This window comes from Staurois parvus, unplaced genomic scaffold (genome assembly GCF_062004578.1).
Source record: "Staurois parvus isolate SC_StPar_1 unplaced genomic scaffold, SC_StPar_1.0 ptg002412l, whole genome shotgun sequence".
Classification (NCBI taxonomy): Eukaryota; Metazoa; Chordata; class Amphibia; order Anura; family Ranidae; genus Staurois; species Staurois parvus.
In genome coordinates, this window is record NW_028320208.1 from 21,776 (window position 1) to 49,636 (window position 27,861).

General features: G+C 43.7%; 1 long non-coding RNA gene across 3 annotated transcripts; it reads right to left on the reverse strand.

Moving 5' to 3' along the window:
* LOC149430913 (uncharacterized) lies at positions 1-27,861 on the reverse strand. 3 transcript variants are annotated; one of them, XR_016309378.1, is made up of 3 exons: positions 27,746-27,861; positions 13,734-13,838; positions 1-495 (listed from the first exon to the last, which is right to left on the reverse strand). It is a non-coding gene; the product is annotated as an uncharacterized LOC149430913 (long non-coding RNA). The 3 variants fall into 3 exon arrangements; XR_016309379.1 differs by lacking the exon at positions 27,746-27,861 and adding an exon at positions 15,530-15,590; XR_016309377.1 differs by lacking the exon at positions 27,746-27,861 and having other exon boundaries at positions 13,734-14,150.

Genomic DNA, 27,861 nt, shown 5'->3' on the forward strand with positions numbered 1-27,861 from the left:
GACAGCTTACTTTTTTTTTCTTCTTCTTTACAGTGACTTACATTTTGGCAACGTCCTCGTGGATAGCACCGGACATATCAAGATTATCGACTGTGGATTGGCATCTATAGTACAAACTGCACACTGCCAGGTCAATCAGAATACACCGATGGCCTTTCACAGCGACTACTCGTGTTTTGGCAATCTGCTCGTCAACAAAGTAAATAAATGCATTGGCAACAATACCCAACTCCAGGACCTCATAGGAGAGGTAAGTAAATGCCCTACTTTAGCCAGAGATAGAAAAAGTTTATTTGTTCTATAAAATTGGCTAAATTAAACTGTTTAGTTATTGCTTTTGGGATGTTAATGATCTATTTTTTTTTCATATATAGCTTTCAACCTTTCCTGATCCCAGGTCTTCGTTCACAAATCTGCGACACCACGCATTCTTCTCAACGATAAACTGGGATGACCTGGAAGCTGGGAGAATAAGTCCACCATACGCCATGGAACCTGTAAGTATATGACCAGGAAATGGGGTCACGTCTGTAATTTTGCTATGTCTGCTGTTTTGCATTCTCTATTCTGCCCCCCACTGGCATGAATGAGGAGCTGCATTTATTTTAGGGTTGTGCAAGTGTTATCCAATAGATTGCTCTTTTGGATGGAAAAACAATACACAGCGGACCATTTATAAGTCATGCATCTATAAAGCATGAAACCTATCAACATTTCATAGGCAGCTTTATGCTTCTACTGACAAGTTCCTGCAGAGAATTTAGAATCAGTGAAGTATTTAAAAAATCATTTATAAGCATGCCTGTACAGTGATAACAATATAATGATTATTCATGTTGATGAATATGTTGTTTAGGGTTGTGCAAGTGTTATCCAATAGATTGCTCTTTTGGATGGAAAAACAATCCACATCGGACCATTTATAAGTCATGCATCTATAAAGCAAATATAATGATTTTTCATGTTGATGAATATGTCCAATCGTGACTGGTCCTATTAAAAGGATTTTAACTCAGTACATAGCAAATAATAGAACCTGCCCAATAATAATATTCAATATAGTGACAATTAGGCATTATCTAAAATCATTAACATTTTTTTTTCCTCTCCACAGAGCCCGGAGGTAGAATGGTCATCGGAGATCGACATGAAAAGCTTAATAGAGCAGGACAAATATGAGGAATCTCAAATAAGCAATTTTGCTGATATAGCAAATATCCAAGGATTCGAATTTCTCAGTGAGCGATGGAGAGAAATGCAGCAACGCCACTAGGAATACGAGGCCACGTAAGAAAAGGGGCTGCAATAGCAGGGACATCACTGCCAAAATATGGTCACTGGCCATATTTGGGCAATGACAATCAACAACGGGTATCGTAACTGACAGCGGATTTACATCCGGGGACATTTCTACCACCAGCTTTCTGGTGGCAATGATTCCTAACGAAGCAGCAGATGCTGGCATCTGCTGAGTCCTTAGCAATTGCCGCCGTCACCAGCACATTACTTACAGTTGCAAGAAAAAGTATGTGAACCCCTTGGGATTACGTGGAGTTTTGCATGAATTGGGCATAAAATGTGCTCTGAATGTCATCTAAGTCACAACAATAGAAGAACACAGTCTGCTGAACATAATACCACACAAACATTAGATGTTGCCATGGTTTAATTGCACATAACATGTAAACATTCACAGTGCAGGGAGGAAAAAGTATGTGAACCTTTGGACTTAATAAGTGGTTGACCCTCCTTTGGCAGCAATAACCTCAACCAAACGTTTCCTGTAGTTGCAGATCAGACCTGCACAATGATCTGGAGTAATTTTGGACCACTCCTCTTCACAAAACTGTTTCAGTGTAGCAATATTCTTGGGATGTCTGGTGTGAATCGCTCTCTTAAGGTCATGCCACAGCATTTCAATCAGGTTGAGGTCAGGACTCTGACTGGGCCACTCCAGAAGGCGTATTCTGTGCTGTTGCAGCCATTGTTTTGTTGAATTAATTGTATGCTTTGGGTCATTGTCCTGTTGCATCACCCATCCTCTGCGGAGCTTCAGTTGGCGGACAGATGGTCGTACGTTTTCCTGCAAAATGTCTTGATAAACTCTGGAATTCATTTTCCCATCAATGACAACAATCCGTCCAGGCCCTGAGGCAGCAAAGCAGCCCCAAACCATGATGCTCCCTCTGCCATGTTTTACAGTGGGGATGAGGTTTTGATGTTGGTGTGCTGTGTCTTTTTTTCTCCACACATAGTGTTGTGTGTTCTTCTCAAACAACTCAATCTTGGTTTCATCTGTCCACAGCATATTTTGCCACTAGTGCTGTGGAACATCCAGGTGCTCTTTTGCAAACTTCAAACGTGCTGCAAAATTCTTTTTGGACAGCAATGGCTTCCTCCGTGGTGTCCTCTAATGTACTCCATTCTTGTTTAATGTTTTCCTTATTGTAGATGTGTCAACAAAAATGTTAGCATGTGCCAGAGATTTCTGTAGGTCTTTAGCTGACACTCTGGGATTCTTCTTTACCTCATGCAGCATTCTGCGCTGTGCTCTTGCAGTCATTTTTACAGGACGACCACGCCTAGGGAGAGTAGCAACAATGCTAAACTTTCTCCATTTGTAGACAGTCTGTCTTACCGTGGACACATGAACATCAAGGCTTTTGGAGATACTTTTGGTAACCCTTTCCAGCTTCATGCAAGTCAACAATTCTTGATCGTAGGTCTTCTGAGAGCTCTTTTCTGCGAGGCATGGTTCACATCAGACAGTGCTTCTCGAAACCAGTAAACCCAAAACAGGTGTGTGTCTTTTAAGGGCAGGACAGCTGTCAGCAACACATCCAATATCATCACACTGATTGGAGTCAAGGTTGGCTCACTCCTGGCCCCAATTAGCTCTGGGAGAAGTCATTAAGCTAGGGCTTCACTTACTTTTTCCTCCCTGCACTGTGAATGTTTACATGTTATGTGCAATTACACCATGGCAAAGTCTAATGTTTGTGTAGTATTATGTTCAGCAGACTGTGTTCTTCTATTGTTGTGACTTAGATGACGTTCAGAGCACATTTTATGCCCAATTCATGCAAAACTCCACGTAATCCCAAGGGGTTCACATACTTTTTCTTGCAACTGTACATTGCTGGGAATCCTCGGCTACCTTACCCAAGAGACTGGGATAGCAGTGACACCACTGCCCAAGTATGGTCACTGACATTGACCAAACATGGCCACAGTACATTCCATAGGGGCCACAGAAGAGCACCCTAAAATTACAAAAAGGACCAGTAGCAGTATACACCTGGTGGACTAGTTTAATGGTAGCCCCCACCACACTGTGCTGCTAGCAGTCCACTGGAGAAGTCTAGAAGCTGCACACTGGTTGACTTGGGCCTTTTGAGCAGCGGCGGACAGAGACATGCAGGGCTGCTATCAGTGGGGTACCTTCGGTACTCTTGCAGTGGCCCAGACAGCAGGAGGATCAATGTGGAGGAGGGCAGTTGCAGAGCGATGCTCATATACCTCTCCCTCCAACAGCTGGCGAGCCAGGACCAGGGGACAGCCTGGAGAGGGGAGAGGGGAGAGGAGAAGTGTCGGAGATGTAAGAGCCCGGAGGAGGTGAGCTGTGTTGTGTTCTGTGTGATCTCCCTCCCTACACTGACAGATTGTATGGGACTGCACACATCTTCCCCCCTCTCTCCTTCTTGCTACCTGGAGATAAGCAGCCCTTGGAAGAGGTGAGTGTGTGCAGCCCCATACGATCTGAGAAAGGGAGAGAGAGAGATGGAAGAAGAGAGGGAAGAAAGAGAGAGGAGAGGAGGGAAGAAAGAGAGAGGAGAGGAGAGAAGAAAGAGAGAAAGAGGAGAGAGAGAGAGAGGAGAGAAGAGAGAGAAGAGAGGAAAGAGAGAGAGGAGAGAAGAGAGAGGAAAAAGAGAGAGAGGGAAGAAGAGAAACGAGAGAGAAGAGAGAGGAGAGAGAGAAGAGAGAGAAGAGAGAGGGGAGAGGGGGAATAAAGAAGAGAGGGAAGAGAGAAAAGAGGGAAGAGAGAAAGGAGAGAAGAGAGAGAGGGTGGAAGAGATAAGAGAGGGGAGAGAGAGAAAGAGAGAGGGAAGAGAGGGTGAGGAGAGAGAGAGAGAGGAGAGAGAGAGGAGAGAGAGAAGGAAGAGAGAAAGGAGAAAGAGAGAGGGAAAAGGAGGAAGAGAGAGAAGAGAGAGAGGGAAGAGAAGAGAGAGAGGGAAGAGAAGAAAGAGGGAAGAGAGGAGAGAGAGAGCGGAGAGGAGGGGAGAGAGAGGGAAGAGAGGTGGAAAGAGAGGGAAGAGAGAGAGGGAAGAGAGGGGGGGAAGAGAGAGAAAGGGAAGAGGAAGAGAGAGAAAGGGAAGAGGAAGAGAGAGAAAGGGAAGAGAAAGAGAGAGAGGGAAGAGAGAAGAGAGGGAAGAGGGAAGAGAGGGAAGAGGGAAGAGAGGGAAGATAGAAGAGAGGGAAGAGAGGGGGAGAGAGGGGGGGGAGAGGATAGAGAAAGGGAAGACAGAAGAGAGGGGAGAGAGAAGAAAGAGAGGGGGGGGGAAGAGAGGGAAACGAGAGAGAGGGGGGGAAGAGAGAGAGAGGGGGAAGAGCGAGGGAGGGATGAGAGAAGAGAGGGAAGAGTGGGAAGAGAGAAGAGTGGGAAGAGAGAAGAGAGGGAAGAGAGAAATGAGGGAAGAGAGAAGAGAAGGAAGAGAGAAAAACAAGAGGGAGGGAAGATAGGGGGGGAAGGGAAGAGAGAGGAGGGAGAGAGGGAGGGGGGAGAGGGGGGAGAGAGGGAGGGGGAGAGGGGGGAGAGAGAGAGGGAAGAGAGAGAGGGAAGAGAGAGAAGGAAGAGAGAGAGGAGAAAAAGAGAGTGACGCCGGGGAAGAGAGAAGAGAGGAAAGAGAGAAGAGGGGGAAGACAGAAGAGAAGGAAGAGAGAAGAGAGGGAAGAGAGAGAGGAGAGGGAAAAGAGAGGAGAGGGAAAAGAGAGGAGAGGGAAAAGAGAGGAGAGGGAAGAGAGAGGAGAGAAGAGAAAGGAGAGAAGAGAGAGAGGAGAGAAGAGAGAGAGGAGAGAAGAGAGAGAGGAAAGAGAGGAGAGAGGAGAAAAAAGAGAGAAGAGAAAGAGGAGAGAAGAGAAAAAAGAGAGAGAAGAGAAAGAGGGAAGAGAGAAAGGAGAGAAGAGAGAGAGGGACGAGAGAGAGAGGGAAGACAGAGGGGGGAAAAGAGAGAAAGGGAAGATAAAGAGAGAGAGAGGGAAGAGAGAAGAGAGGGAAGAGAGAGGAGAGGAGAGAAAAGAGAGAGAGGGAAGAGAGAGAGAGAGAGAGGGAAGAGAGAGAGAGAGAGGGAAGAAAGAGGAGAGAGAGAGGGAAGAGAGAAAGGAGAGAAGAGAGAGAGGGAACAGAGAAAAGAGAGAAGAGAGAGGGATGAGAGAGAGGAAAGACAGAGGGGGGGAAAGATAGAAAGGGAAGATGATGAGAGAAGAGAGGGAAGAGAGAAGAGAGGGAAGAAAGGGGGGAGAGAGAGGGAAGATAGAGAGAGAGGGAAGAGCGAGAGAGGTAAGAGAAAGAGGAGAGAGAGAAGTGAGAAGAGAAGGAAGAGAGAGACAGAGGAGAGAGGGGGGAGGGGGAGGGGGAAAGGGGGAAGAGAGAGAAGAGAGAGAGAGGAGAGAAAAACAGAGGGAAGATGGGGAAGAGAGAAGAGAGGGAAGAGAGAAGAGAGGGAAGAGAGAAAAGAGGGAAGAGAGAGAGGAGATAGAGGAGAGAAGAGGAAAAAAGAGAGAAGAGAAAGAGGAGAGAAGAGAAAAAAGAGAGAAGAGAAAGAGGAGAGAAGAGAGAGAAGGAAGAGAAGAGAGAGAGGGAAGAGAGAAAGGAGAGAGAGGAGAGAGGAAAGAAGAGAAAAAAGAGAGAAGAGGAAGAGGAGAGAAGAAAAAAAAGAGAGAAGAGAAAGAGGAGAGAAGAGAAAAAAGAGAGAAGAGACAGAAGAGAGAAGAGAAAAAAGAGAGAAGAGAAGGAGGAGAGAAGAGAAGGAGGAGAGAAGAGAAAAAAAAGAGAAGAGGAGAGGAGAGAGAGAAGGAAGAGAAGAGAGAGAGAGGAGAGAAGAGAGAAAGGGAAGAGAGAGAGGGAAGAGAGAGGGGGGAAAGAGAGAAAGGGAAGAGAAAGAGAGAGAGGGAAGAGAGGGAAGAGAAAGAGAGAGAGGGAAGAGAGGGAAGAGAGAGAGAGGGAAGAAAGAGGGGAGAGAGAGAAGGAAGAGCGAGAGAAGTATAAGAAAGAGGAAAGAGAGAAGTGAGAAGAGAAGGAAGAGAGAGACAGAGGAGGGGGGGAGGGGGGAGAGAGAGGGGGAGAGAGAGAAGAGAGAGGGAGGAGAGAGGGGAGAAAAGAGAGGAAGACGGGAAGAGAGGGAAGACAGAAGAGAGGGAAGAGAGAAGAGAGGGAAGAGAGAAAAGAGGGAAGAGAGGAGAGAAGAGAAAAAAAGAGAGAAGAGAAAGAGGAGAGAAGAGAAAAAAGAGAAGAGAGAGATGGAGAAGAGAAAAAAGAGAGAAGAGAAAGAGGAGAGAAGAGAAAAAGAGAGAAGAGGAAGAGGAGAGAAGGAAGAGAAGAGAGAGGGGGAAGAGAGAAAGGAGAGAGAGGAGAGAGAGAGAAAAAGAGAGAAGAGAAAGAGGAGAGAAGAGAAAAAAGAGAGAAGAGAAAGAGGAGAGAAGAGAGAGAGAGGAAGAGAAGAGAGAGAGGAAGAGAGAAAGGAGAGAGGAAGAGAGAGAGAGGGAGGAGAGAAAAAGAGAGAAATGAAAGAGGAGAGAAGAGAAAAAAGAGAGAAGAGAAAGAGGAGAGAAGAGAAAAAAGAGAGAAGAGAAAGAGGAGAGAAGAGAAAAAAGAGAGAAGAGAAAGAGGAGAGAAGAGAAAAAATAGAGAAGAGAGGAGAGAGAGAAAAAAGAGAGAAGAGAAAAAGAGAGAAGAGAGAGAAGGAAGAGAAGAGAGAGAGAGAGAGGGAAGAGAAAGAGAAAGGGAAGAGAAAGAGAGAAAGGGAACAGAAAGAGAGAAAGGGAAGAGAAAGAGAGAAAGGAAGAGAGAAGAAGAGGGAAGAGAGAAGAGAGGGAAGAGAGAGAGAAAAGAGAGAGAGGGAGGAGAGAGAGAGAGGGAAGAGCGAGGGAGAGAGAGAAGAGGAGAGAGACAGAGGAGAGAGAGAGGGAAAGAGAGAGAAGAGAGGGGAGAGAGAGAGGGGAGAGAGAGAGGGAAGAGAGGGAGGGCCTTATACATCAGAGGTAAAAATATGGGCAGCACAGTGGCTTAGTGGTTAGCCTTGCAGCACTGGGGTCCTTGGTTCAAATCCCGACCAGGACCCTATCTGCATGAAGTTTGCATGTTCTTCCTGTGCCTGCGTGGGTTTCCTCCGGGTACTCCGGTTTCCTCCCACACCCCAAAAAAGGGCAAACTTGCGTTGGTGGTGTAGTGGTAAGCATAGCTGTTTTCCAAGCAGCTGACCTGGGTTCGATTCCCAGCCAACGCATTATCCAAGATGGCTGCTTCGCCTCCTTAGTATTGCCATGATAATGCTGATACTAATATTATTTATAGCAATGATAATAATAATTCCAACAATATCGACAACTATCACAATATCGACAACTATCATGATAATAATATTAATAATAGAAATAATATTTATAAAGATAATAATCCTAATAGTAATGGCAATAATAGTATTAGAAATGGAAATAATATATATATTTATTATTTGTAGGTGAGAAGCAAATACAATAAAATGAAGATTTCTCTGATCGCTGTGTCATTCAGAAACAGCTGATCATATGTCCAGGAAAAGGGCCAATCTGAGCAGCCTTTTACCATGTGATCAGCTGTGTCCAATCACAGCTGATCACAGTGTAAATCAGAAATGCTGGATATTGGCAGTCCTTTCCTCCCGCTCAAAGCACATGAGGAGAGGAGAGGAGAGCTGGTAAGCAGCATTTCTCAGAGGGGACATCTACACTGATCATCAGAGCACTAATTATCAGTGTAGCGCCATCAGTGCCCATCAGTGTTTTCCTTTAGCCTTCCCTTGTAGTGGAAGGGCCGGCCTGACTGCATACAAATTAAAATTGTCTCTCTCTTCCCTTTCTCTCTATCCTCTCTCTCTCTTCTATTTCTTCTCCCTCTCTCTTCTCTGTCTATCTGTCTTCCCCCCCTCTCTCTTTTCTTTCTTCCCTCTCTCTCTCTTCCCTACCCCTCTCTCTCTTCCCTTCCTCTTCCTCTCTTCTCTCTCTCCCCTCTCTATACTCTCCCCCCCCCCTCTGTCTCTTCCCTCTCTATCCTCTCTCTCTCCCCTCTCTATCTATCCTTCCCCTCCTCTCTTCCCCCCCAACCTTTTTCTATTCCCTCTCTTTCATTTCCCTCTCTTTCTTTCCTCTCCCCTCTTTCTATCTCTTCCCCCCTCTATCTCCACTCCCCCACCTCTATCTCTTCCACCCCCCCCCTCTTCTCTCTTCCTTTTTTCTCTCCTCTCTCTCTCTTCCCTCCCTCTCCCTCTCTCTTTCCTCTCTATCCCCCCCAAGAGAGAGAGAGAGAGAGAGAAGACAGAGAGAGAGCAGACAGAGAGAGAGAAGTAAGAGAGAGTGAGAGGGAAGAGAGAGAGGGAAAGAGAGAGGGGGAAGAGAGAGAGAGGGGAATGAGAGAGAGGGGGGAATGAGAGAGAGCGGGAAAGAGAGAGAGCGGGAAAGAGAGAGAGAGCGGGAAAGAGAGAGAGCGGGAAAGAGAGAGAGAGAGGGGACAAAGAGAGAGAGAGAGAGGGAAGAGAAAGTAAGGGAGAGAGAGAATCATATATACATCTGCACACTTATTGACTCTCTTGCTCTCTAATTGGGGGGGGCGCACAAAACTTTTGTATTGCCTAGGGCAAAAAAAAAAAAAGATTTTAGCATGTGAGGAGGTGCAGCATTGTGCAGCTAGTAAATACACAGAGTTCCAGTAAAACTTGGTACTTGTATTAAACAGAATGCCAACGTTACAAACACCCAGTTGGAAGAATTTACTGCTGGGAAATTACAGTTCATTGTAGTCAGATGTGGCGGTAGAGAGGTGCTGACAGCGTCTGTCTCAGAGGATGAAGCATGGCCTGGCGGTCCAGTCCCAAAAGGGAAGCTCCTTTCCCTTCTAATCAGGAACCTCTCCCTACCAGTAGTTACTTTCCCTAACAAGCGGGGGTTTCTCTCCCTGTACTAGCCACACGCCAGAAGCACTCCAAAACCCAGGGGCAGAGACTTAAAAAGACCCTACTGACCCAAGATGGCCGCCGAGGGTCACATGGACACAGCGTAGGCAACCAGAAAGCAGATCCATTGACTCAGGAAACCATAGAACATCATTTCTCATGGACTTCCTTTCCAAGCTGAGGTGGCACTCAATTTGAGTGCCACCTGCAATGGAGAAAACAAACCACACCTACCTACAAGCCTGTATACAAAAAATGTAAAAATTTCCTCAGTAGACAAATGGTTAAAGCAGTTATGTTCAAAGCCCAACCATTTCTTCTGCCAATTTTTCTATTTTTTTTACAAATCGGAGGCCCAGTAGCTTGGAAAACCAAAAATGAATCTCTGGCTGCAATACTCACCTCCATCCCCTGCAGTACCACTTCTCCCCCACAAGGTGTCCTCAATCTTCCTGGTTGAATGATGCCCAGCAAGACTGATGTGTAAAATTAGCAGGTGATCAGGGGCCTCTGACATGCAGCCAGCAGCAGCATAACATGGTCACCGGCGCTTTTTTTTTTTTCCTTTTACAAATCGGAGACCCAGTAGTTTTGAATACCACTATAAGTCGCTGATGGCTGCCATTACTAATATATAAAAAAAATAAAAATTCCAGTATATATACCGCCATTAGTAGACGCTATAACTTTCATGTAAACCAATTAATTTACACGTATTGGGATTTTTTTTTCAGCAAAGACATTGCTTTTTTTTTAATTGTCAGTCTTTTTTTGTTTATAGCGCAAAAAATAAAAAAAACTGCACAGGTGATCAAATACCACCGAAAGAAAGCTCTATTTGTGGGAAAAGTGCAGCGTTGCATGACCGTGCAATTGTCAGATAAAGTAACGCAGCACCGTATCGCAAAAAATGACCTGGTCAGGAAGGGGGGTAAATCCTCAGGAGGGCAAGTGGTTAAAATGACCGGTGAATGCAACTGCAAACCTGTTGGGTTGTGTTGGTAATGTGTAACACTTGCTCTCAGCCAGCAGATGTCGCTATAGCTCAGATGGAGGACAATGTGAACTATGGGAAAAGCACAACATTCAGTGTTATTGGTGACAATTCTAGTTACCTCGACTGGCTTTCAATTGTAGAACCATTTCAGGACCACGTGCCCACAAGTGTACTGCAGACGGGCGGCCCGTACAGGCACAGTGATATACCTGTGCATCGCTGGCCTCTTCCAGGTACGCACACCTGCCTGCTGACTCCGTGGGAGTTTCTCAACAGGTCCTGGCCAATGATTCATAGCAAGGACCTGTTGATCGGCTGTGTCCAATCACAGCCCAGAGCCCTGTGTTGGCAGTCAACGCTGGGCTCTGTACAGAGGGAACAATCTCTCTGTTTCAGGGATAAGAAACAAAGAGATTTTTAGTACAAAGCAGCACATATTACACACATTAACACTTGTTAGGCACACATTTAACCCCTTGATTACTCAAGATGATAACCCCTTCCCAGCCAGTGTCATTAGTACAGTGACAGTATACAGCAGAGATCCGAATCTCCTTAGTGATATAATACATCACAATCCCCCAGTATATGATCATCTTTAGCTTCACCAGTGCCTCATCAGTGCAGCCTCATCAGTTCCTCATCAGTGCAGCCCCATCATTGCCCCATTAGTGCTGCCTCATCAGTGCCCCAGCGATGCAGCCTCATCACCGCACATCAGTGAAAAAAAATTACTTATTTGAAGAAAAAGGGGTTGGGGGTTATTTTCAGTCTTTTCTTTGTGTATCTAGTAACAAATAAAAAATCAATTGGTGATTAAAATCGACTAAAAGAAAGCTCTATCTAAAAAAAAAGAAGATAAAAATATAATTTGGGTGTGGTGTTGCATGACTGTGAAACTGTCGTTTACCCTCGCTTCACATCTGTGTGTGTGGTGCCGTTGCCGGACCCACACAAATACCTGCAGCCGCACCACCCACACAGAGGAATGCGGGACCCGCAGGCAGGTGCCATTATTTCTAATGGCACACCGCCCGTACTGGAAATGGCAACCGTACTGGGAACCTCAGTTCTTGTGTGGAGTACAGGAGTCCATACAAATGCATAGGCTCTCCTGCCCGCGCAAATCGCAGCCTGCATGACCGCACAGATGTGAACCAGGGCTTAAAGTGTGACAACGCTGAAAGCTGAAAATTGGCCTGGACAGGAAGGGGGTGAAAGTAACCAGTAGGCAAGGGGTTAAAAAAAACTGACTCCTAACTTTTTTAGCTGGCTCCTAGATGCAAAGCAAATTTGTCATGCCCTCCTCTATCTACAAAACGGCTTTGGTGCAAAACCATGGTGCCCTTATAATGCAGATCAGTGCTAACTGGACTGCTGAGGACCACCCGACCCAGAGACAAGGCATAGAAGACCCCGCACATCATGTGACCGGCCTAAAAACATCTAAAAAGAATAAGCAATAAAATGCTTAGAATAATAATAAAATGCCTAAAACACTGCTGGGGAAGGGGGCAGAGACCAGAGTGGGGCTGTAAGCGAACACTTTAATTGCTCATCTTAACCTGCCCCGGAACACTAACTTTAACAGCTGGATTTACTGTCTCAGGTGTTCAACTTTTTGATATTGAGTCTAACGCTGGCCATACATTGTACAATTGTCTTTCAAAACTTTATAATATAGAAGGGCAAACCAGGTCTAAAAGACCCTGCATGTCTCCCTTGTACTACACCAAATGTAATGCAGTGCACATCGCACCGGGACCCGGAAGTGATGTCACATCACTTCCGAATCAGTAGAAGAAGGGGAGGGGAGCAGATGTGTCCGTGCTCCTCTTACCTCCCCTATACCACATCCCGTGGCACCCGCTGAACCAGTCTCGGGCCTGCAGATGGGCAAGCGGAGCCCGGGACATATAGCGGGGGCGGGGGAGAGGCTGGCACTGTAGGCTGTATGGAAGCTATCGGCAGCAGCGCTGCTGTCCGATTACTTCCACCTGACAGGTGAGCCCTGCTGCTTGCCCACAGCAGGGCTAAGGGAGAAAAAAAAAAAAACTACCTGCCCGGCGCCTGGAACTACATGTCCCGGGTGTTGGGCGATAGGAAATGGACATCCCTGAGCTGGATCTTGGGAGGATTTATGCAAATATCAAAATGCCTTGATGGGTGGAATTTATTTATAAAAAAATAATACATATACACACATATATATACATATATATATACACACACATTTTTTTTCCCAGCAAAATCATGTCTCGCTTATACAAAGTCCAATTAGAGAAACAAATAAAAGTTGTAAAGGCTCTTTCTAGCGGCGTCATCTGATCCGATACACAGGGAATCCATGAACCCATCCCCCGCTGAACTGGAGCAGAACAGGACTGAGGTCACTTTTTGTGGACCCATATTGGATCTATGGTTGGCAGACTTGTGTCTGTATACATCAGGCTACCTCTCATCCATCATGTCCATGAACCCGGCTTAAAGGGCCAGATATTTTTTTTTTTTTAAACTGTGCCTGTGTCCTTATTAATCACTCGCCCTCCAGAGGATTTACCCCCCTTCCTGACCAGGCCATTTTTGGCATTACAGCGCTGCGTTACTTTAACTGACAATTGCGCAGTCATGCAACACTGCGTCCAAATGAAATTTACGTCCTTTTTTACCAACAAAGCTTTCTTTCGGTGGTAGTTGATCACCTGTGCGTTTTTTCTTACGCTGACAATTTTGAGAAAAAAAACAATATTTTTGACTTTTTGCTATTAAACATGTCCAGTAAAAAAATTTAAAAGATCAAATTTCCTCATCAATTTACGCCAAAATGTATTCGGCTCCATGTCTTTGCTAAAAAAAACATCCCAATATGTGTAAATTAATTGGTTTACTTGAAAGTTATCAGCAGATTGAGGAGCATAATGGAATGGATTCCGATTACAAATAGCAGTATATATACACTGGGATTTTTTTTTTTTTTACTAATAATGGCAGCAATCAGCGACTTATAGCGGGACAGCGGCAGGCATTCTGACACTGGGGGGAGGTACTGACTAACTGTCACTGATATCCCCAGTGACAACAATACAGTGATCAGTGCTAAAAAACATCACTGACACTGTACTAATGGCACTGGGCAGGAAGGGGTTAACATGAGAGGCGATCAAAGGGTTTACTGTGTGCAGGGAGTGTTTTACTAGGGGGCGGCGCCCACAGCAGTGTACCCGAGCTGACAGGGAGGAGAACTGTTAGTGATTTTGTGCACCCGTGTCGCCCTGTAGCAGTATCTCTCCTATGGGGCGGTCGGAAGCGGATGAAGGCTAAGTTCACCTTTCGTAACATATTACACCCATATTCGGGGTGTAACATGTTGTGTTCAGACCGCCCCCCGATCCCCACTGACAGCTAGTGGGGGATCTTCTCTCCCCTCGTTAGCTGTCAAATTTAAAAACAAAGTGGCCGTGTGGGGCTCACACGACTGTCAGCTTGTAGTCCTCAATGAACTACCACGGTGCTGTGAAGTCAGCGTCACTTACCGTCATCGCTGTTCTATGTCACTATCAGGGTGTCGGCCTTCTCCGGTGACAGTTCGTCATGTTCCCGCACTTTGTACGACTTTACACGTTGCACCTGTATAAGGCCTAAAACGAATGAATGGAGAAATATTAGAAGTCATGTGTAAGGTGGAGCCTTTAAAGCGGAAATAAACTTACAAAGATTTGTTCAGCTTTAACACTCCCCTCCCCCCCATCAGCAAGCGGAATTGTGTTATGTTATTTCTTTTTTTTCGTTCTATGGCTCTCACCAGCCATGATCTGCTTGCATTGCATAAAGAAGCACATAGACCCAGTGATGACATAATAAAAAGAAGATATGTAAGTTTCTTTTAGTTCCAATAGCATGTTGATGAGCAGGGAAAGGAGGAACCAGGTAAGGCAAAATATAGCAGATTAAACTTCAGCTTTAAGGAATACAGTGGAGTCCTCTCTTCACCCCCCCCACAAATAAAAAGGGAAGAACTGTCAAGGTCCATCTCTGCTCTCCTCTCCAATCATCACACCATGTGACATGTCACATGACAGCCAGGAGGCCATTGGCAAAGCACCACACAAGCTCATGCATGCGCAGCAGGGAGCAGGCTTCCTGTTTCCCATATCCAAGATGGCAGCGCCTCTCCCTTCCCAGACAGACTACATAGATGGGGATGAGAGACTGTAGCACTATAGCGGCTGCATGTGGGAGGAGGAAGTGTAACATTCCAATACCGCCACTGACCTCCTCCATGTAGCCAACAGAGCACTACAGATCCCTGGCCAACTCCATGCAGACGTGTAAAGCGGACATCAGAAAAGGAAGTATTGAGATACAGGAAGGAGTGCAGAGCTCCGAGCAAATAAGAACAGATACGGGGAATGTGGAGGTCACAGGAGAAGTGGGACTGTGCAGAGACCATACATGCCGAATAAGAACATACACTGAGAATTACACCCGGCATACAGGACACTGATCCGTCATGGACATGTGTTGTATTGAGGAGGTTCATTCATTTATTGGACTGACTACACAACAAAACCCTTGGCTTGGTGTTGTCAGCCTGAAGCAGGAAGTGCTGTTACTGGCAGGATCTCCAGATTCACAAAATCAAACAAAATCCTGGGGAAACCTGTACACAGTACGGCCCCATGACAAACATACTACATGAGATTTTGGGTTCACATCTACTTTACCCGCTGTGTGTATATAGTGCAGATCACTTTTCAGAGGATGTTTGGTAGGCAGTGGGGAGGAGATACTACTAACCCAATGGCACAATGTGTTGCACAGTGACAGGGTGGCTCCATATCAATTCATTATTGATGTGGCTGTAAAGCAAAGTATCAGGCCATGGCGGATGTACAGCACTGGGCAGCTGCATCTCTTTGTACACGTGGGTGGTCAGGGGGCGGAAGATGGTTTTACCGCCCTCCATCCGCCTATGAGAACGAACACTAAGGCCTTGTTTACAATTGCAGTTTGGGGTGGTAAAAACTAGAGGCTGAGCCATACTTCTACTGGCTCCCAATTGCCCCCAACTCACTTCCCGAGATGCAAAAGAAGCCGTATGGGGTATACACATGTGCAGCAAAAATGATCCCCCATCATGTTTGACAGAGGAAAGAGGGGGGGGTCTAAGGAGGAGAGATCTGGTGGGGCTGAACAGGATATGGGAGGGCAGAGGAAAACGGGAGATATGGGGGCTGAAGAATAGAGATGGTGGTCTGTGGAGGAGGGGGGGGGGGGTCAGCAGAACTCTGGGGAGCTGAGTTGTCCCCACCTTCCTCCATGTACTCACAGATAACACCCCTGTCCTCTGCAGGCAGCTTCAGTTTCTCCTCTGTCATCTGACAGTTGACAATGGGAAAAGATACAGGAAGAAGGGCATCTGCCCTCACTCCACAGCACAGGCTCTCTATCTCCCCCTGCTGGCTGGAGGGATGACAACGCCAAATCTTCTGTTCAGCTGTAATCAGTCCTGTCAGTGAGGAGGCCCCAACCTCTACATCAGCAGAGCCCTCCATAAACATGGCGCCCGCCTGGCCCACGGTGTACAACATACAGTATATACCCCATAACCCCAATGTACATCATATATAGTCACAGAGATCCCAACCCATTACTAGGAAACCTACCTTTACACTTCCATGGAGAGCCCATAGCAACCACTCATTGTCCATAGCAACAGGGTGCCACACACAGTGTAATATATATAAACACATACAAACAACATTGCCCCAGTGATGAATATACTGTATATATAAGTCCACAGCGTAATATATATATAAATAAATAAAACATGGTGAAGCGCTAACAATCAGATTAATAAGCAAACAATATATATATAAAAAGGTGAGGTGAACATATAAGTGCTGCTGAAATCAGATCAATCAAAAAGTGACAAAACGTGCAACAGGTGAATCCTGTGGAAAAAAAACATGGACCCGTTTTCCAAATGGAAAACCGAAGAGCAAGCCAACCTCCCCCTGTCCACATAGGGGACTAATAATAAATGTATATATATAGGTGACCCCTCAAAGGAAAAAACACAACAACTGTGCAATAAAACCGTGAAAGACTCTCCCTTCTATAGGTGTAAACATATGCACAAACACTAAATGTCCAGACAGCACCGTAGGTCGACATACAGCTGCACATATATATATATTAAAGTCCCAAACTGCAGAAAAAAACTCCAAACAAACACGTAGGTGCTCGTGATAGGTGATCTCCAAGCTGGGTGATAGGAATCCTTAATGGCTGTAATGCCCCCTCACCTTCAAGAAGTGACCACAAGGGCCAGCTAGCCTTAAAACTCCCCCCACGAGGACACGTCCAGATCAAGATGTTGCACAGGATGCTGGTTCACACTCCCCACAGAGCCACACGGTCAAAGAGATAAAACAGAGCATTCTCCATAGTGTAACATGTTTATTATTAAATATAAAATCAATTAAAATGCCCACTCACATGTCATGGTACAGAAAAAACGCCTTGCCACCACTATATATATATATATATATATATATATACACACACATAAAAACAACATTGCCCCAGTGATGAATATACTGTATATAAGTCCACAGCTTAATATATATATATATATATATAAATAATACAATACACAGTCTATATATACACACATATAAGAACAACATTGCCCTGGTGTTGAAAAAAAAAATACTAATAATAAAGATAATAATAAAAATAAAATAATAATATATATATCTCCATAGTAACAGTGCTGAGTTGTTATTGTACAATATATACAGTTACATAGACATCAACCCATTACTAGAAAGCCACCTCTACACATCCCATAATAACAATGCACACCCCATAGCAACCATTGACAGTCCTTAGATCCAGTGTGAATCCAATCATGTATCATACAGAAGTATACACACACATATGGAGAACATTGGCCCGGTGCTGAATATAGATGAAGTTACAGAGACACCGACCCAATACTAGAAACCCACCATGGAGAGCCCATAGCAACCGCTCCCAGCTCCTAGCAACAACACAAGTCATTCCCATAGTACACAGCAGACTGAATGTACAATACATATATAGGAGAATCATATCCCCCACAGAGACATCCATAGACAGAATGACATCGAAATCCCCTTCTTTGTGGGGAATGTGATGTTTATAAAAATAAATAAATACAGAATTATAAATCATTCTAGGATTTTGTTTTATTTTTTGTCTGTAAATTGCATAAAAATCATTTAGAAAAAAATCCTATGACAATATCACCACAAGAAATCGTTTTGTTATCTTATATAACACCGAAATGATGACCAAATCAATAGGCTGATGTCAGTTCTGTGTGAGGCTTTCTCCTGTCCATCAGGGATCACAGGCAGTTGTCAGACCTGAGCAATCGATCCAGAGCAACCGATCAGCCAATAAGCACTCTCCTAGACAGTTCAAATCCTTGCTGCGGAAAAGTGTGCGGCTAGCCAGCCTGGCCAGGTGATGACATCACAGTGCAAATCTACTGAGCATGCCCAGAAAGGTGATGACATCACAGTGCACAGTGCAGGCTGCAGGGGAATTAACAAGTGATTGAACTGGTCAGTCAGTCTATAGACTACGGAGGAAGGAGGAGATTGTGATTCTTGTGTATCCAGAGAGAACTTCATATTTTGGAGAATAAATCGCATGATGACCCGCATGATTGAAAAGAAAACATTTGTTACTCCATTTACCATCAGAGAGGAACCAACATTGAACAGACAGGATATGGAAATTAGGCCCGACCCCAGCAGAGATTCTGCCCAGCCTGCCCATCAGAATCCCACCCCTGAGGGCAAGCGTCGGCCATTTATTGGCCGGGTTAGGGCTTTTTTCCGTCGTCTGTTCCGTCGTAAGAAGAAGAAGAGAGCAGATAGGGATCCAGAAGGTAAGATTTATGATCGGTACAACATACAAGCTGGCTGATCCATTTTATTTTTGTTACATTGTATCTTCCTATTAATGAAAAGCAGATTACAGACCACACCCCTAATTATATCCCCCTATTCCTATTGGTGGCCAGTGGCTTATATTACACCCAATCACTGATCACTGACTATACTCTGCAAGTTATTCTCTTTATCAGAGACAAAGGCAGGAGTTTAGGGGCCGAGGCATTGTACCCAACTCCCCAGCGCTCCCATCTTCTCCAGGGCACCACAAGTATCAGACACCCTATAACCCATCAGTCCAGGGCTGGTGATCTCTTCTATCTGACCTCCCCCACCTGGTGTCATTTAATGGGTTGTGCTTGGCAATGGCACCATCTGCCAAATGCAGCTATACGTTTTTCCTGCCAGTTAGCCATGTTAATTTGCAGCTTGGTAGTTGAGAGGGGGGATCGTGGCTCAATTGCCGATTTTTACCAACCCCCATGCCACCTGCGTAAATGAGGCATATCTGTCTAAAAAATATATAACATTAATTTGTGCTCAGTGCTGCATGGCGGAGTAATTGTCAGTCAAACTGGAGATTTTCCGGCTCATACTCAAGCGGTTAAAGTGCATCTAAAGCCCAAATGTATTTTGTAGGTTAAGAAAGCATGTTGAGGGGTTAGAAGCCCTGTGGTATCTTTATTGCCCGACCCCTGTATGTGTCCTGGAGGCCATTACCCCAGATATAGAAAGTGAGGTGTCATCCAAACTAGCAGAAGTGTTACAATTACTCTGTTCCATAAAGCGGGGGGGGGAATTGGAAGTACATCTTCCTTTCAAATAGCTTGTTTTGCATTCACATTATAAGGAAAAATCCTCCAAAATCTAGCTGTGTAAAGCCACATTACAAACGTGAGTTTTTCAGCTTTATTTTAGCGTTTTTGCATTAGCGGTTAGCGGCATTTTCCCGCTTTTGTGTTTATTTAGCGTTTTTTTTTGAGCAAAAAAAAAATTTTTTTTTGTTAAAAAAAAGTCCCGAAATGCTAGTTTGCAGAGTTTTACCGCGTTTTTCACTGATAGAGCGTTTTTACAGCTGAAAAACTCCTCTAGAAACCCACTAGTTTTGGGTTTTTTTTCCTGCCAAAAAATGCTGATTGCAGTCTATGTATGTATGGACACATAGGATAACATGCTAGGGGGTTACGGGCTGTAGAAAAAAACGTACAGCCGCTGTAAAAGCGTCAAGTGAGCATGAGGGCTTTCTCTGTTCCATAGGGGGGGGGGCAGGTGTCAGAGCTGAGTCCACACCTTCCAGCAGCAACCAATCACAGCCTTCCTATACATTTAAAACCTGCACAGGGGAAGTGACAGTTGGAAGTACATTTACCTTTCAAATAGCTTGTTTTGCATTCACATTATAAGAAAAAAATCCACAATCTGTATACTGTAAGCTGCTGTAGCACTCCTTTTCATTAAATTCCCAGCCGCACTGATCGTTAGAACAAGGGAAAGGTGGCACAGAAGGGGTTTATTGACAGCATCCCATCTTCTTCCTTTCCTAGTTGAAGCTCTGACAGTGTCGTATTACATGTAGCATTGTTAGATTGGGCAGATTTAGTCGTATTTGGAGCCTAAACGTATTTGTTTTTATTACGAAAGAGCAGTGATGGGTTAGAAGCCGTCAAAATATTATTACTGGGCATTTCATCCATAAATACTTTATTGTATTTGCCACCAGAACTAGGGATCAGGGTAGGTTTTTAACAGCCAGTATACTGATCGGTCGGACACAGTGGGTAACAGATCTCACCAACCCAGAGGAGCGTTCTGGGAGGACATCCTATGACATCCACCCGGACTGGTGAAAGTCTCGCCTGGCCGTCACTTGACAATTGACCAGGTGGGACTTTCATCATTTGGCATTAAATTCATATGATGTCCTTCTGGAATGCGCCTTGTGCGCGCCGCCACAGTCCACACTGCAGTGAGATTTGTTGCCCTCTGTATCTGGCCGATCAGTGTACCAGCCACTGCCAGTTCCATATGATCGCTGTGACCAATCACAGCAGATCACATAACAATGGTATACAATGGATGGCATTCATTCATGCCATCCAATGTATACTATTGAGATTGATCACATGGTACCTATGGCCAATCACAGCAAATCATAATAGTAGACACTGAATGAATCAATTTCATTCAGTAATTATGGTTGTTTTTACCTGTGCAATTCACTGGTATAAGCAATTATAATGCGCAAGAAAAAAAACCTGATCATTTCCCCAGAGTAGTACAATGTCACTATGGTCAAATTATATTGCTTTGGTAACAGTGTGACATAAAAAAAAGAAAAATATATATAATACAAAAGAAAAAAATTATAAACTTTTTTTATTTTTTTTTTATACTGTCACCAGTTAGTGCTCCTTATCACCGCCACACTAGTTATAGGATGATGCTGTACTGCACTGGAGACAATATTTTAAAAAAAAGTGAAAATTAACATTTTTCAAAAAGTTATGACAAAAAACTAAAACATCAAAAATTTACTAAATACCTCAAATTGTTTACATTCCAATATGAGGTCATTTTGGGGGGTATTTGTATTGTCCTGGCATTTTAGGGCCTCAAAAAATTCGATTGGTCATCAATACATCAGAATTGATTGATTTTCAGATATAAGTACACCAAAGTTTGTGAACTCTATATCTTTCCTACAGACTAGAATATTGATCACTGATTTGGATTATTTTAATGAAAAAAATGTAACACAATACATTCTGGCTTAAATTTAGGAAAAAGATTATTTATTTGCAAAATATTATAACAGAAACAATGAAAAATTTGGGTTTTTTTCAAAATGTTCTTTTATTTAGCAAAAAAATTAAAAGCCCAGTACTGATTATATACCCCAAAACAAAGCTCTATTTTTTTTTAGAAAAATGATAAAATTTTTATATGGCTGCAGTGTGGCACAACTGCGCAATTGTCATTCAAAGTGCAAAAGCAATGAAAGCTGAAGAATGGCCTGTTAAGGAGGGGGGTGAAAGTGCCCGCTATTGAAGAGGTTAAGTAGGGATACTAGTTCCAGTAACAACTCACAAGATGGGAATTTCTTCTCACTTTGGAGGGATTTCCTCTCACTTCCCGTACCTTACTAAAAATAAAAAAAACAATAGAAAATGATTTTTAAAAAAGGCAACTGGACATTTGTGCTTTAATTCTGCTCAGCCAGTCTTGTGATTTATTTGGTTAGTTCTGTACTATTTGATAGTCTAGGAAAACAAAGACATGAATGGAAGCTAATCTATTTTTTTTTCTACAGAAGTAAATGTGATCCCTTTGGCTATCACTGATGACAATGTGACCGTCTCAGAAACGGAGACTACCAGAGGCACAAACAGTGCCCACCAACAGACCGCAGAAGAGCTGGTGTTCAACCCATCTGCAGAGACTGTGGCTGCACCAATGGATGGGCTAGAAATCAGCATCCCTACAGAGACTGTGTCCATCCTGACAGATGAGACTAAATCCACAACAACGAGGGAATCCTGCTCAACTGGTACCTATGTACCAGATACGGTGATTGAGATCCCTTCTTCTACAAGCAAGGAAACTGACTCAGAAGACACAACCCAATACACCGATCCTTCAGACATTGTGGAGACTGTGCCCAGCCCCGAAGATGGACCTGAATCCACAACCATAACAAAGAAGGATCCCCGCTTAGACACTACCTATGTTCCAGCAGGTGAACAGGAATTCACCAGAACTGTAGTGACTGTGGCTGAGCCAAAAGATAGTATAGAGATCAGCATCCCTACAGAGACTGAATCTATCCCAGAAAGCGGGATTGAGATCAATGCTACTATGGACCATGAGTTGGACCAAAGAAGTGAGATCCAATCCACCAATGCCAAAGATGTTGTGGAGACTGTGCCCACCCCCGCAGATGGGACTGAATCCACAAACACAACAAAGAGGGATCCAAGCTCAGACAGTACCTATGTTTCTGCAGATGAACAGTTTAGCACAGCTGTAGAGACTGTGGTTGAGCTAAAAGATGGCATAGGGATCAGCATCCCTACAGAGTCTGTGTCTATCTCAGATACTGTGATTGAAATCCCTTCTGCTACAGGCAATGAGTCTGACGCAGAAGACACCCCAACAGATGACACTGAAACTGTACTTGCAAAGTCTGTGGCTAATATAAAAGATGGGATGAACATGAGAATCTGCACAGAGACGGTGTCTGTAGGAGGGTGGCTAAAATTTAAATGGGAAATGAAGATAGAACCCGAGGCCACAAGCAGCCCAAGTGGTTTTCAGATCATCATTTTCGAGAGAACCTCCAAGTCAACCACCAGCGAGGAATCTGTCCAATCTGCCCAGCAGACTTCCACCCCTGCAGGCAATGGTCAGTCATTCTTCAGCAAGGTCTGGGCCTTTTTCTTCAAGAAAGAAGAGAGAGAAAGAGAGACCGAAGAGAGAGAGGAAAAAAATGAAGAGCAAGACAGAGAGAAAGAAGAAACTACTTCAAAAAGTAAGGATTGTAAACAATATGAACAATGTAAGTTAGCTGAACAAGATCCATTATTTAGAGATGTTTCAGACACTTGTTCAGTTAACTTTATATTGTATATTTGGAAAACCTCAAGAAATATCATTGAAACAAACGTAGGTGGAGATAAACTAACCCCCATTTTTTTCCTCTTTAGAAGTCAGCCAGATCCTGCTTGATGTCCCTTTGACAGTAGAAAGCTTCGATTATCATAAACTTATTGGAGAGGGAGAGTATGGAAAAGTAAGTGATCAGATTCACAAATGTTCTTATTCATACCCATATAATAGATAGGGATCCTGTATAGAAGGGAGGCGTGATAACTCAAGGCTGGATTCACACAGTTGTAGTGTTTTACCACCAGTTATATTTGTGCCAAGAAGTGCATCATGTTGAGGCAGCCCATTCATGTAAATAGGCAGCCTAATTCTCCAAGATTCGCCATAATAGGTGCATTAGTAAGGTGTGTTGAGTGCCATTAAAGTAGAACTCCAGCTTAAATCTCAGTACCCTTAATAATGTCCCCTCGCCCCTCCTAACACCTATGCTGACTTTTCCGTTGCTCTAATCTGAAGGTCATGTGATCGGTCTTCCTTGCTGAGCACATCACGGACCTGCAGGTGGGCATGTCTGCCTAGGATTACATATCACTGGATACTCCAGCTTCCCCTTGTTGCTGACTCGGGAAGCCGCAATTAAAGGAGGGATAGGTGGGGGTTGGGGTTGGTCCTAACTGCAGTGACCATGGGAGATATAGGCAAGCTGTGCGCTTGAACGGCTTGCTTGTATCTCAGAACGTAGTGACAGGGGGTGCAAACTGACCACGCTAACATAGATGCTTATGAAATACACAAAGGAAAAGATTTATTCAATTAAATTTTTGGGGTTTACAAACACTATAATGGAAAGCAATTTAATGCTCTAAAACAGTGTGAATCCAGCCAAAAGCACTGATGCCATGTTTTAATTTAACACAAGATAGGGAAGGGCGGGAAGGGGTTTCACTCTCCCCGGTGGATTTTCTATTGAATTTCCATGGGCAGGAAGGGGTTTCACTCTCCCTGGTGGATTTTCCATTGAATTTCTATTGAACAGAATTTGTAAGCCATCAGAAAAAAGGGAGGGTGCAGATGGGAGCTCCGGTGGGTACATTTCAACACCGGAGACCATGTGAGATTTAGAGGGTCACCTGGTGATTGGCTTATTTACATCTAACCCAAAAAATAAATATCATGGGTGGGTGAGCTGACCCTAAATTGACAATACTAATATCTTATTCTTCTTTCTTCTTCAGGTATTTTTGGCATCACATCCTGCTGTCGATCAGCTGCTGGCAATAAAAATGGCCAAAAAACTTTTGTGGCCTCCCGATAGACTTTTGATAGAGTGCCAAGCCATGGTAGCGACGGAGGGTTGCAGGTTCTTCCCGCAATTATTTGCTACTTTCCAGACAAGAGTAAGTATCGTTATCCTTTAATTATTTGGTGCAGTTTTAGAAGAGTCCAAATCAATTAGAATATGACATTTTCCGACCCCTTATAGCTCTTTAATCACTTATGTTGGTAAATGTTAGTTAACCGGACTGGTTCTGTAACCTTGAAGAGTTTTTGATGGTCCTCCAAGCAGGTTCTTCAGTTCTTGCTGCTTGTAAAAGGAGCATAACATCTTCATCATCACAGAACAAGCCCAGTAAATGTGACTATTTTTAGCTATAAAATAACCCAAATGAATGAGACTCTTCACAGACATGTTGCTTAATTTTTCACTGAAAGTCTCCAAATTAGAGAAGACAAAGGTGAAGGGTTGAATATGGACTCTCATAGTGAATAATGAATGCATTATAATTTTTCTCTGTTTTATCTTTTAGGATTTCTTTTTCTATGTCATGGAGTTTGTGAATGGTGGCACCCTGGAAGAATTCATCAAAGAGAGGAATCGACTGCATATTAACACCATAAGGTAAGTACTATAATGGGGCTCACTAGGATTGGGGAGGGAGGCAGAATCAATGCCAATTGTAGACAGATCACCTTTAAGCTATGAGGCCTCCATATTAAAGGGGATGATTGGATGTGCCTGCTTTACCTAACCACCCCCAGGTACACTTGTCAGGTGCCTTGCTCTTAAATGCCATGTTTAGATTGATTCAACATTTTTAATTAGACAATGCAGAAGGAATAGGAAAAGAGGATAGCTAAGATGCCAGACATTTCCTATATCTCTTATAGGGGGAAGAAAAGTTAGATACTGGGCCAGAATTCATACCCTGACAATAGTAGTCTGCCAAAAGTAATGGGAGGGACTCATGCGTCTCAGATCGTAGTTCACTCTTTCCAACAATATACTCGAATATCCATGGGTAGCATTAGACTGACATTACCTATGGGATAGGATTCGGGAATATCTAACTAATAAGAGATTGGTATAATGAATACATTCCTGGTTGTGTCCTTAGCTGGACAACATTCGTTTCATTAGTACTTTAAAACCGGCAATAACACCTTAATGAAAACCCATCGGGGTTTGCTTATAGCCAAATAAAAAAGCATTATGCATATAAACAAATAAAGACCCCCCTATGGCAATGTTTTGTTAAAATGATTTAACAATATACAAGATGTATTCAAAAATATACCTATTTCTTCTAGAATTAGGATGGGGTAATATTAATCAGGGATCTAGTTACTGTAAGTTTATCACTAACAAATCTTTTCTTCTTTTTCCATCAGATTTATTGCGGCGGAGCTCCTGTGTGGCCTTCAATTTCTTCATTCCAGAGGCTTCGCACACAAGTAAGTTATTATCCATTATATTTTATAGTTTTAACTCAATGTTCTCCAAACTGTGGCCTGCAGGTCAGATGTGGTCCTTAGCTTGCCTTTATAAAGGCCCTGGGGCACTATTCCTCCCACTGACACCAACAATTGGGAATTATTCCTCCCACTGACACCAATTATGGGGCACTGTTCCTCCCACTGCCACCAACTTTAGGACATTATTCCTCCCACTGACTTCAATGATGGGGCGCTATTCCTCCCACTGACACCAATGATGGGGCACTATTCCTCACACTGACATCAATAATGGGGCACTATTCCTCCCACTGGCTTCAATGATGGGGCGCTATCCCTCCCACTGACACCAATGATGGGGCACTATTCCTCCCACTGACATCAATAATGGGGCACTATTCCTCCCACTGGCTTCAATGATGGGACACTATTCCTCCCAATAACACCAATGATTGGGCACTATTCCTCCCAATAACACCAGTGATGGGGCACTATTACTCCCACTGACACCAATGATGGGGCACTATTACTCCCACTGACACCAATGATGGGGCACTACTCCTCTCACTGACACAAACAATAGGTCACTATTCTCTCCATTGATACCAACAATAGGGTACTTTTCCTCCTGGTAATACCAATGAAGGGACCCTATTCCTTCTCTTACTGACCACAGATGCTATGTAATAGTCTTATTCCCAATGACAACGAAGCCTGAGGCATTGTATACTCTCACAGCCACGGTTCACCCTCCTGCATGTAAAGAACAGTAATCTGGCCCTGTGTTTTGAAAGTTTGGATATTAATATTCTAGCTCATAAAAAGGTTTGGAGCAGACAGCTTACTTTTTTTTTTCTTCTTCTTTACAGTGACTTGCATTTTAGCAACATCCTCATGGATAGCACCGGACATATCAAGATTATCGACTGTGGATTGGCATCTATAGTACAAATGGCACCCTGCCCAGGCAGGTTTATGCAATCAGAGGTAAGAGACACGCTGTCCATCAATTGACTATGCTGTATTTTTCTGGCCACCGAGAGGTGCTTAACCTCTTCCATCATAGAGCAACTTTTTTTCATTTTCTGCACAAATGTTATAAAATCTATATTTTCAGGAAAAAATACACTAAAATGAATTTAATGCACACAGACACTAGATAATGCTCATTATTTTGTAAAGAAAAAAAGACAAGGTTCTGTTGAATAAATAGACATCAAACATGTCGGACTGAAAAACTGTGTGTGCCCCTGAAATTGTGAAGAAGTACGGTGCCCGACATGATCATGTGCAGACAGCTCATCAGTGTAGAGTTAAATGGAAATGAGGCACCTAGAATTATTGGTCTGTGGTGTGCACAATGAGACCCAACTTGGGTTGCGCAAATGATATTTACGCACATGTGCGCACCCTTGGAAATCACCTGTGAGCCACATAAAAGTGATCAGGCAGGTCTACAGCCACCCAGATCATTCTTATAGTAAAGTCAGAAACTGGCTGGTAAAGACAGAAACAGCCTTGAGCTTGTTTAACTTCTTCAGATTTTGGATGTACCAGATACAATCAAAAGGGCTGAATAGATTAATAATGCAATAAAAAGTGACAAAAAATGAAACTTTGCCTAGACCTCTGCTTGGTGTTGCAGAATTATGACACAGTCAACTGCTGTTATGATGTATATAAATTAAAGGGGAACTAATCCTTCCTATCCTTTACAGCCAAGGAAGCTGCCATCTTAGCCTCTGTTTGATCTGTTGCTGCCACGGTGTTGCACATCAGATCAGTTATGACACCAGCCATTTGATGGCTTGACAGTTCACTTGAGAGCAAAAGCAACTGTGACAGTCATCAATCATGGCATGCCTTGAATGTAACTGTTTTTGGAAACTATTAACGTAATGAGTTGAATTCCGCTTTAATTGCTTTAGGAATTGAAATAAAAATATTGTATTTTTCTATTTATGTTAACATGCTTTGGGCTATAAAATATTTTTTAACTATTCCAGGTCTATCAGAATACACCGAGAGCCTTTCGCAGCGACTACCTCAACTTTGGCTGTCTGCTCCTTGACAATGTAGATAGATGCACTGGCAAAAATTTCCAGCTCCGGGACTTCATAGGAGAGGTAAGTAAATGCCCTACTTTAGCCAGAGATAGAAAAAGTTTATTTGTTCTATAAAATTGGCTAAATTAAATTGTTTAGTTATTACTTTTGGGATGTTAATGATCTATTTTATTTGTATATATAGATTTCAACCTTTCCTGATCCCACGTCTTCGTTCGCAAATCTGCGACACCACGCATTCTTCTCAACGATAAACTGGGATGAACTGGAAGCTGGGAGAATAAGTCCACCATACATCATGGAACCTG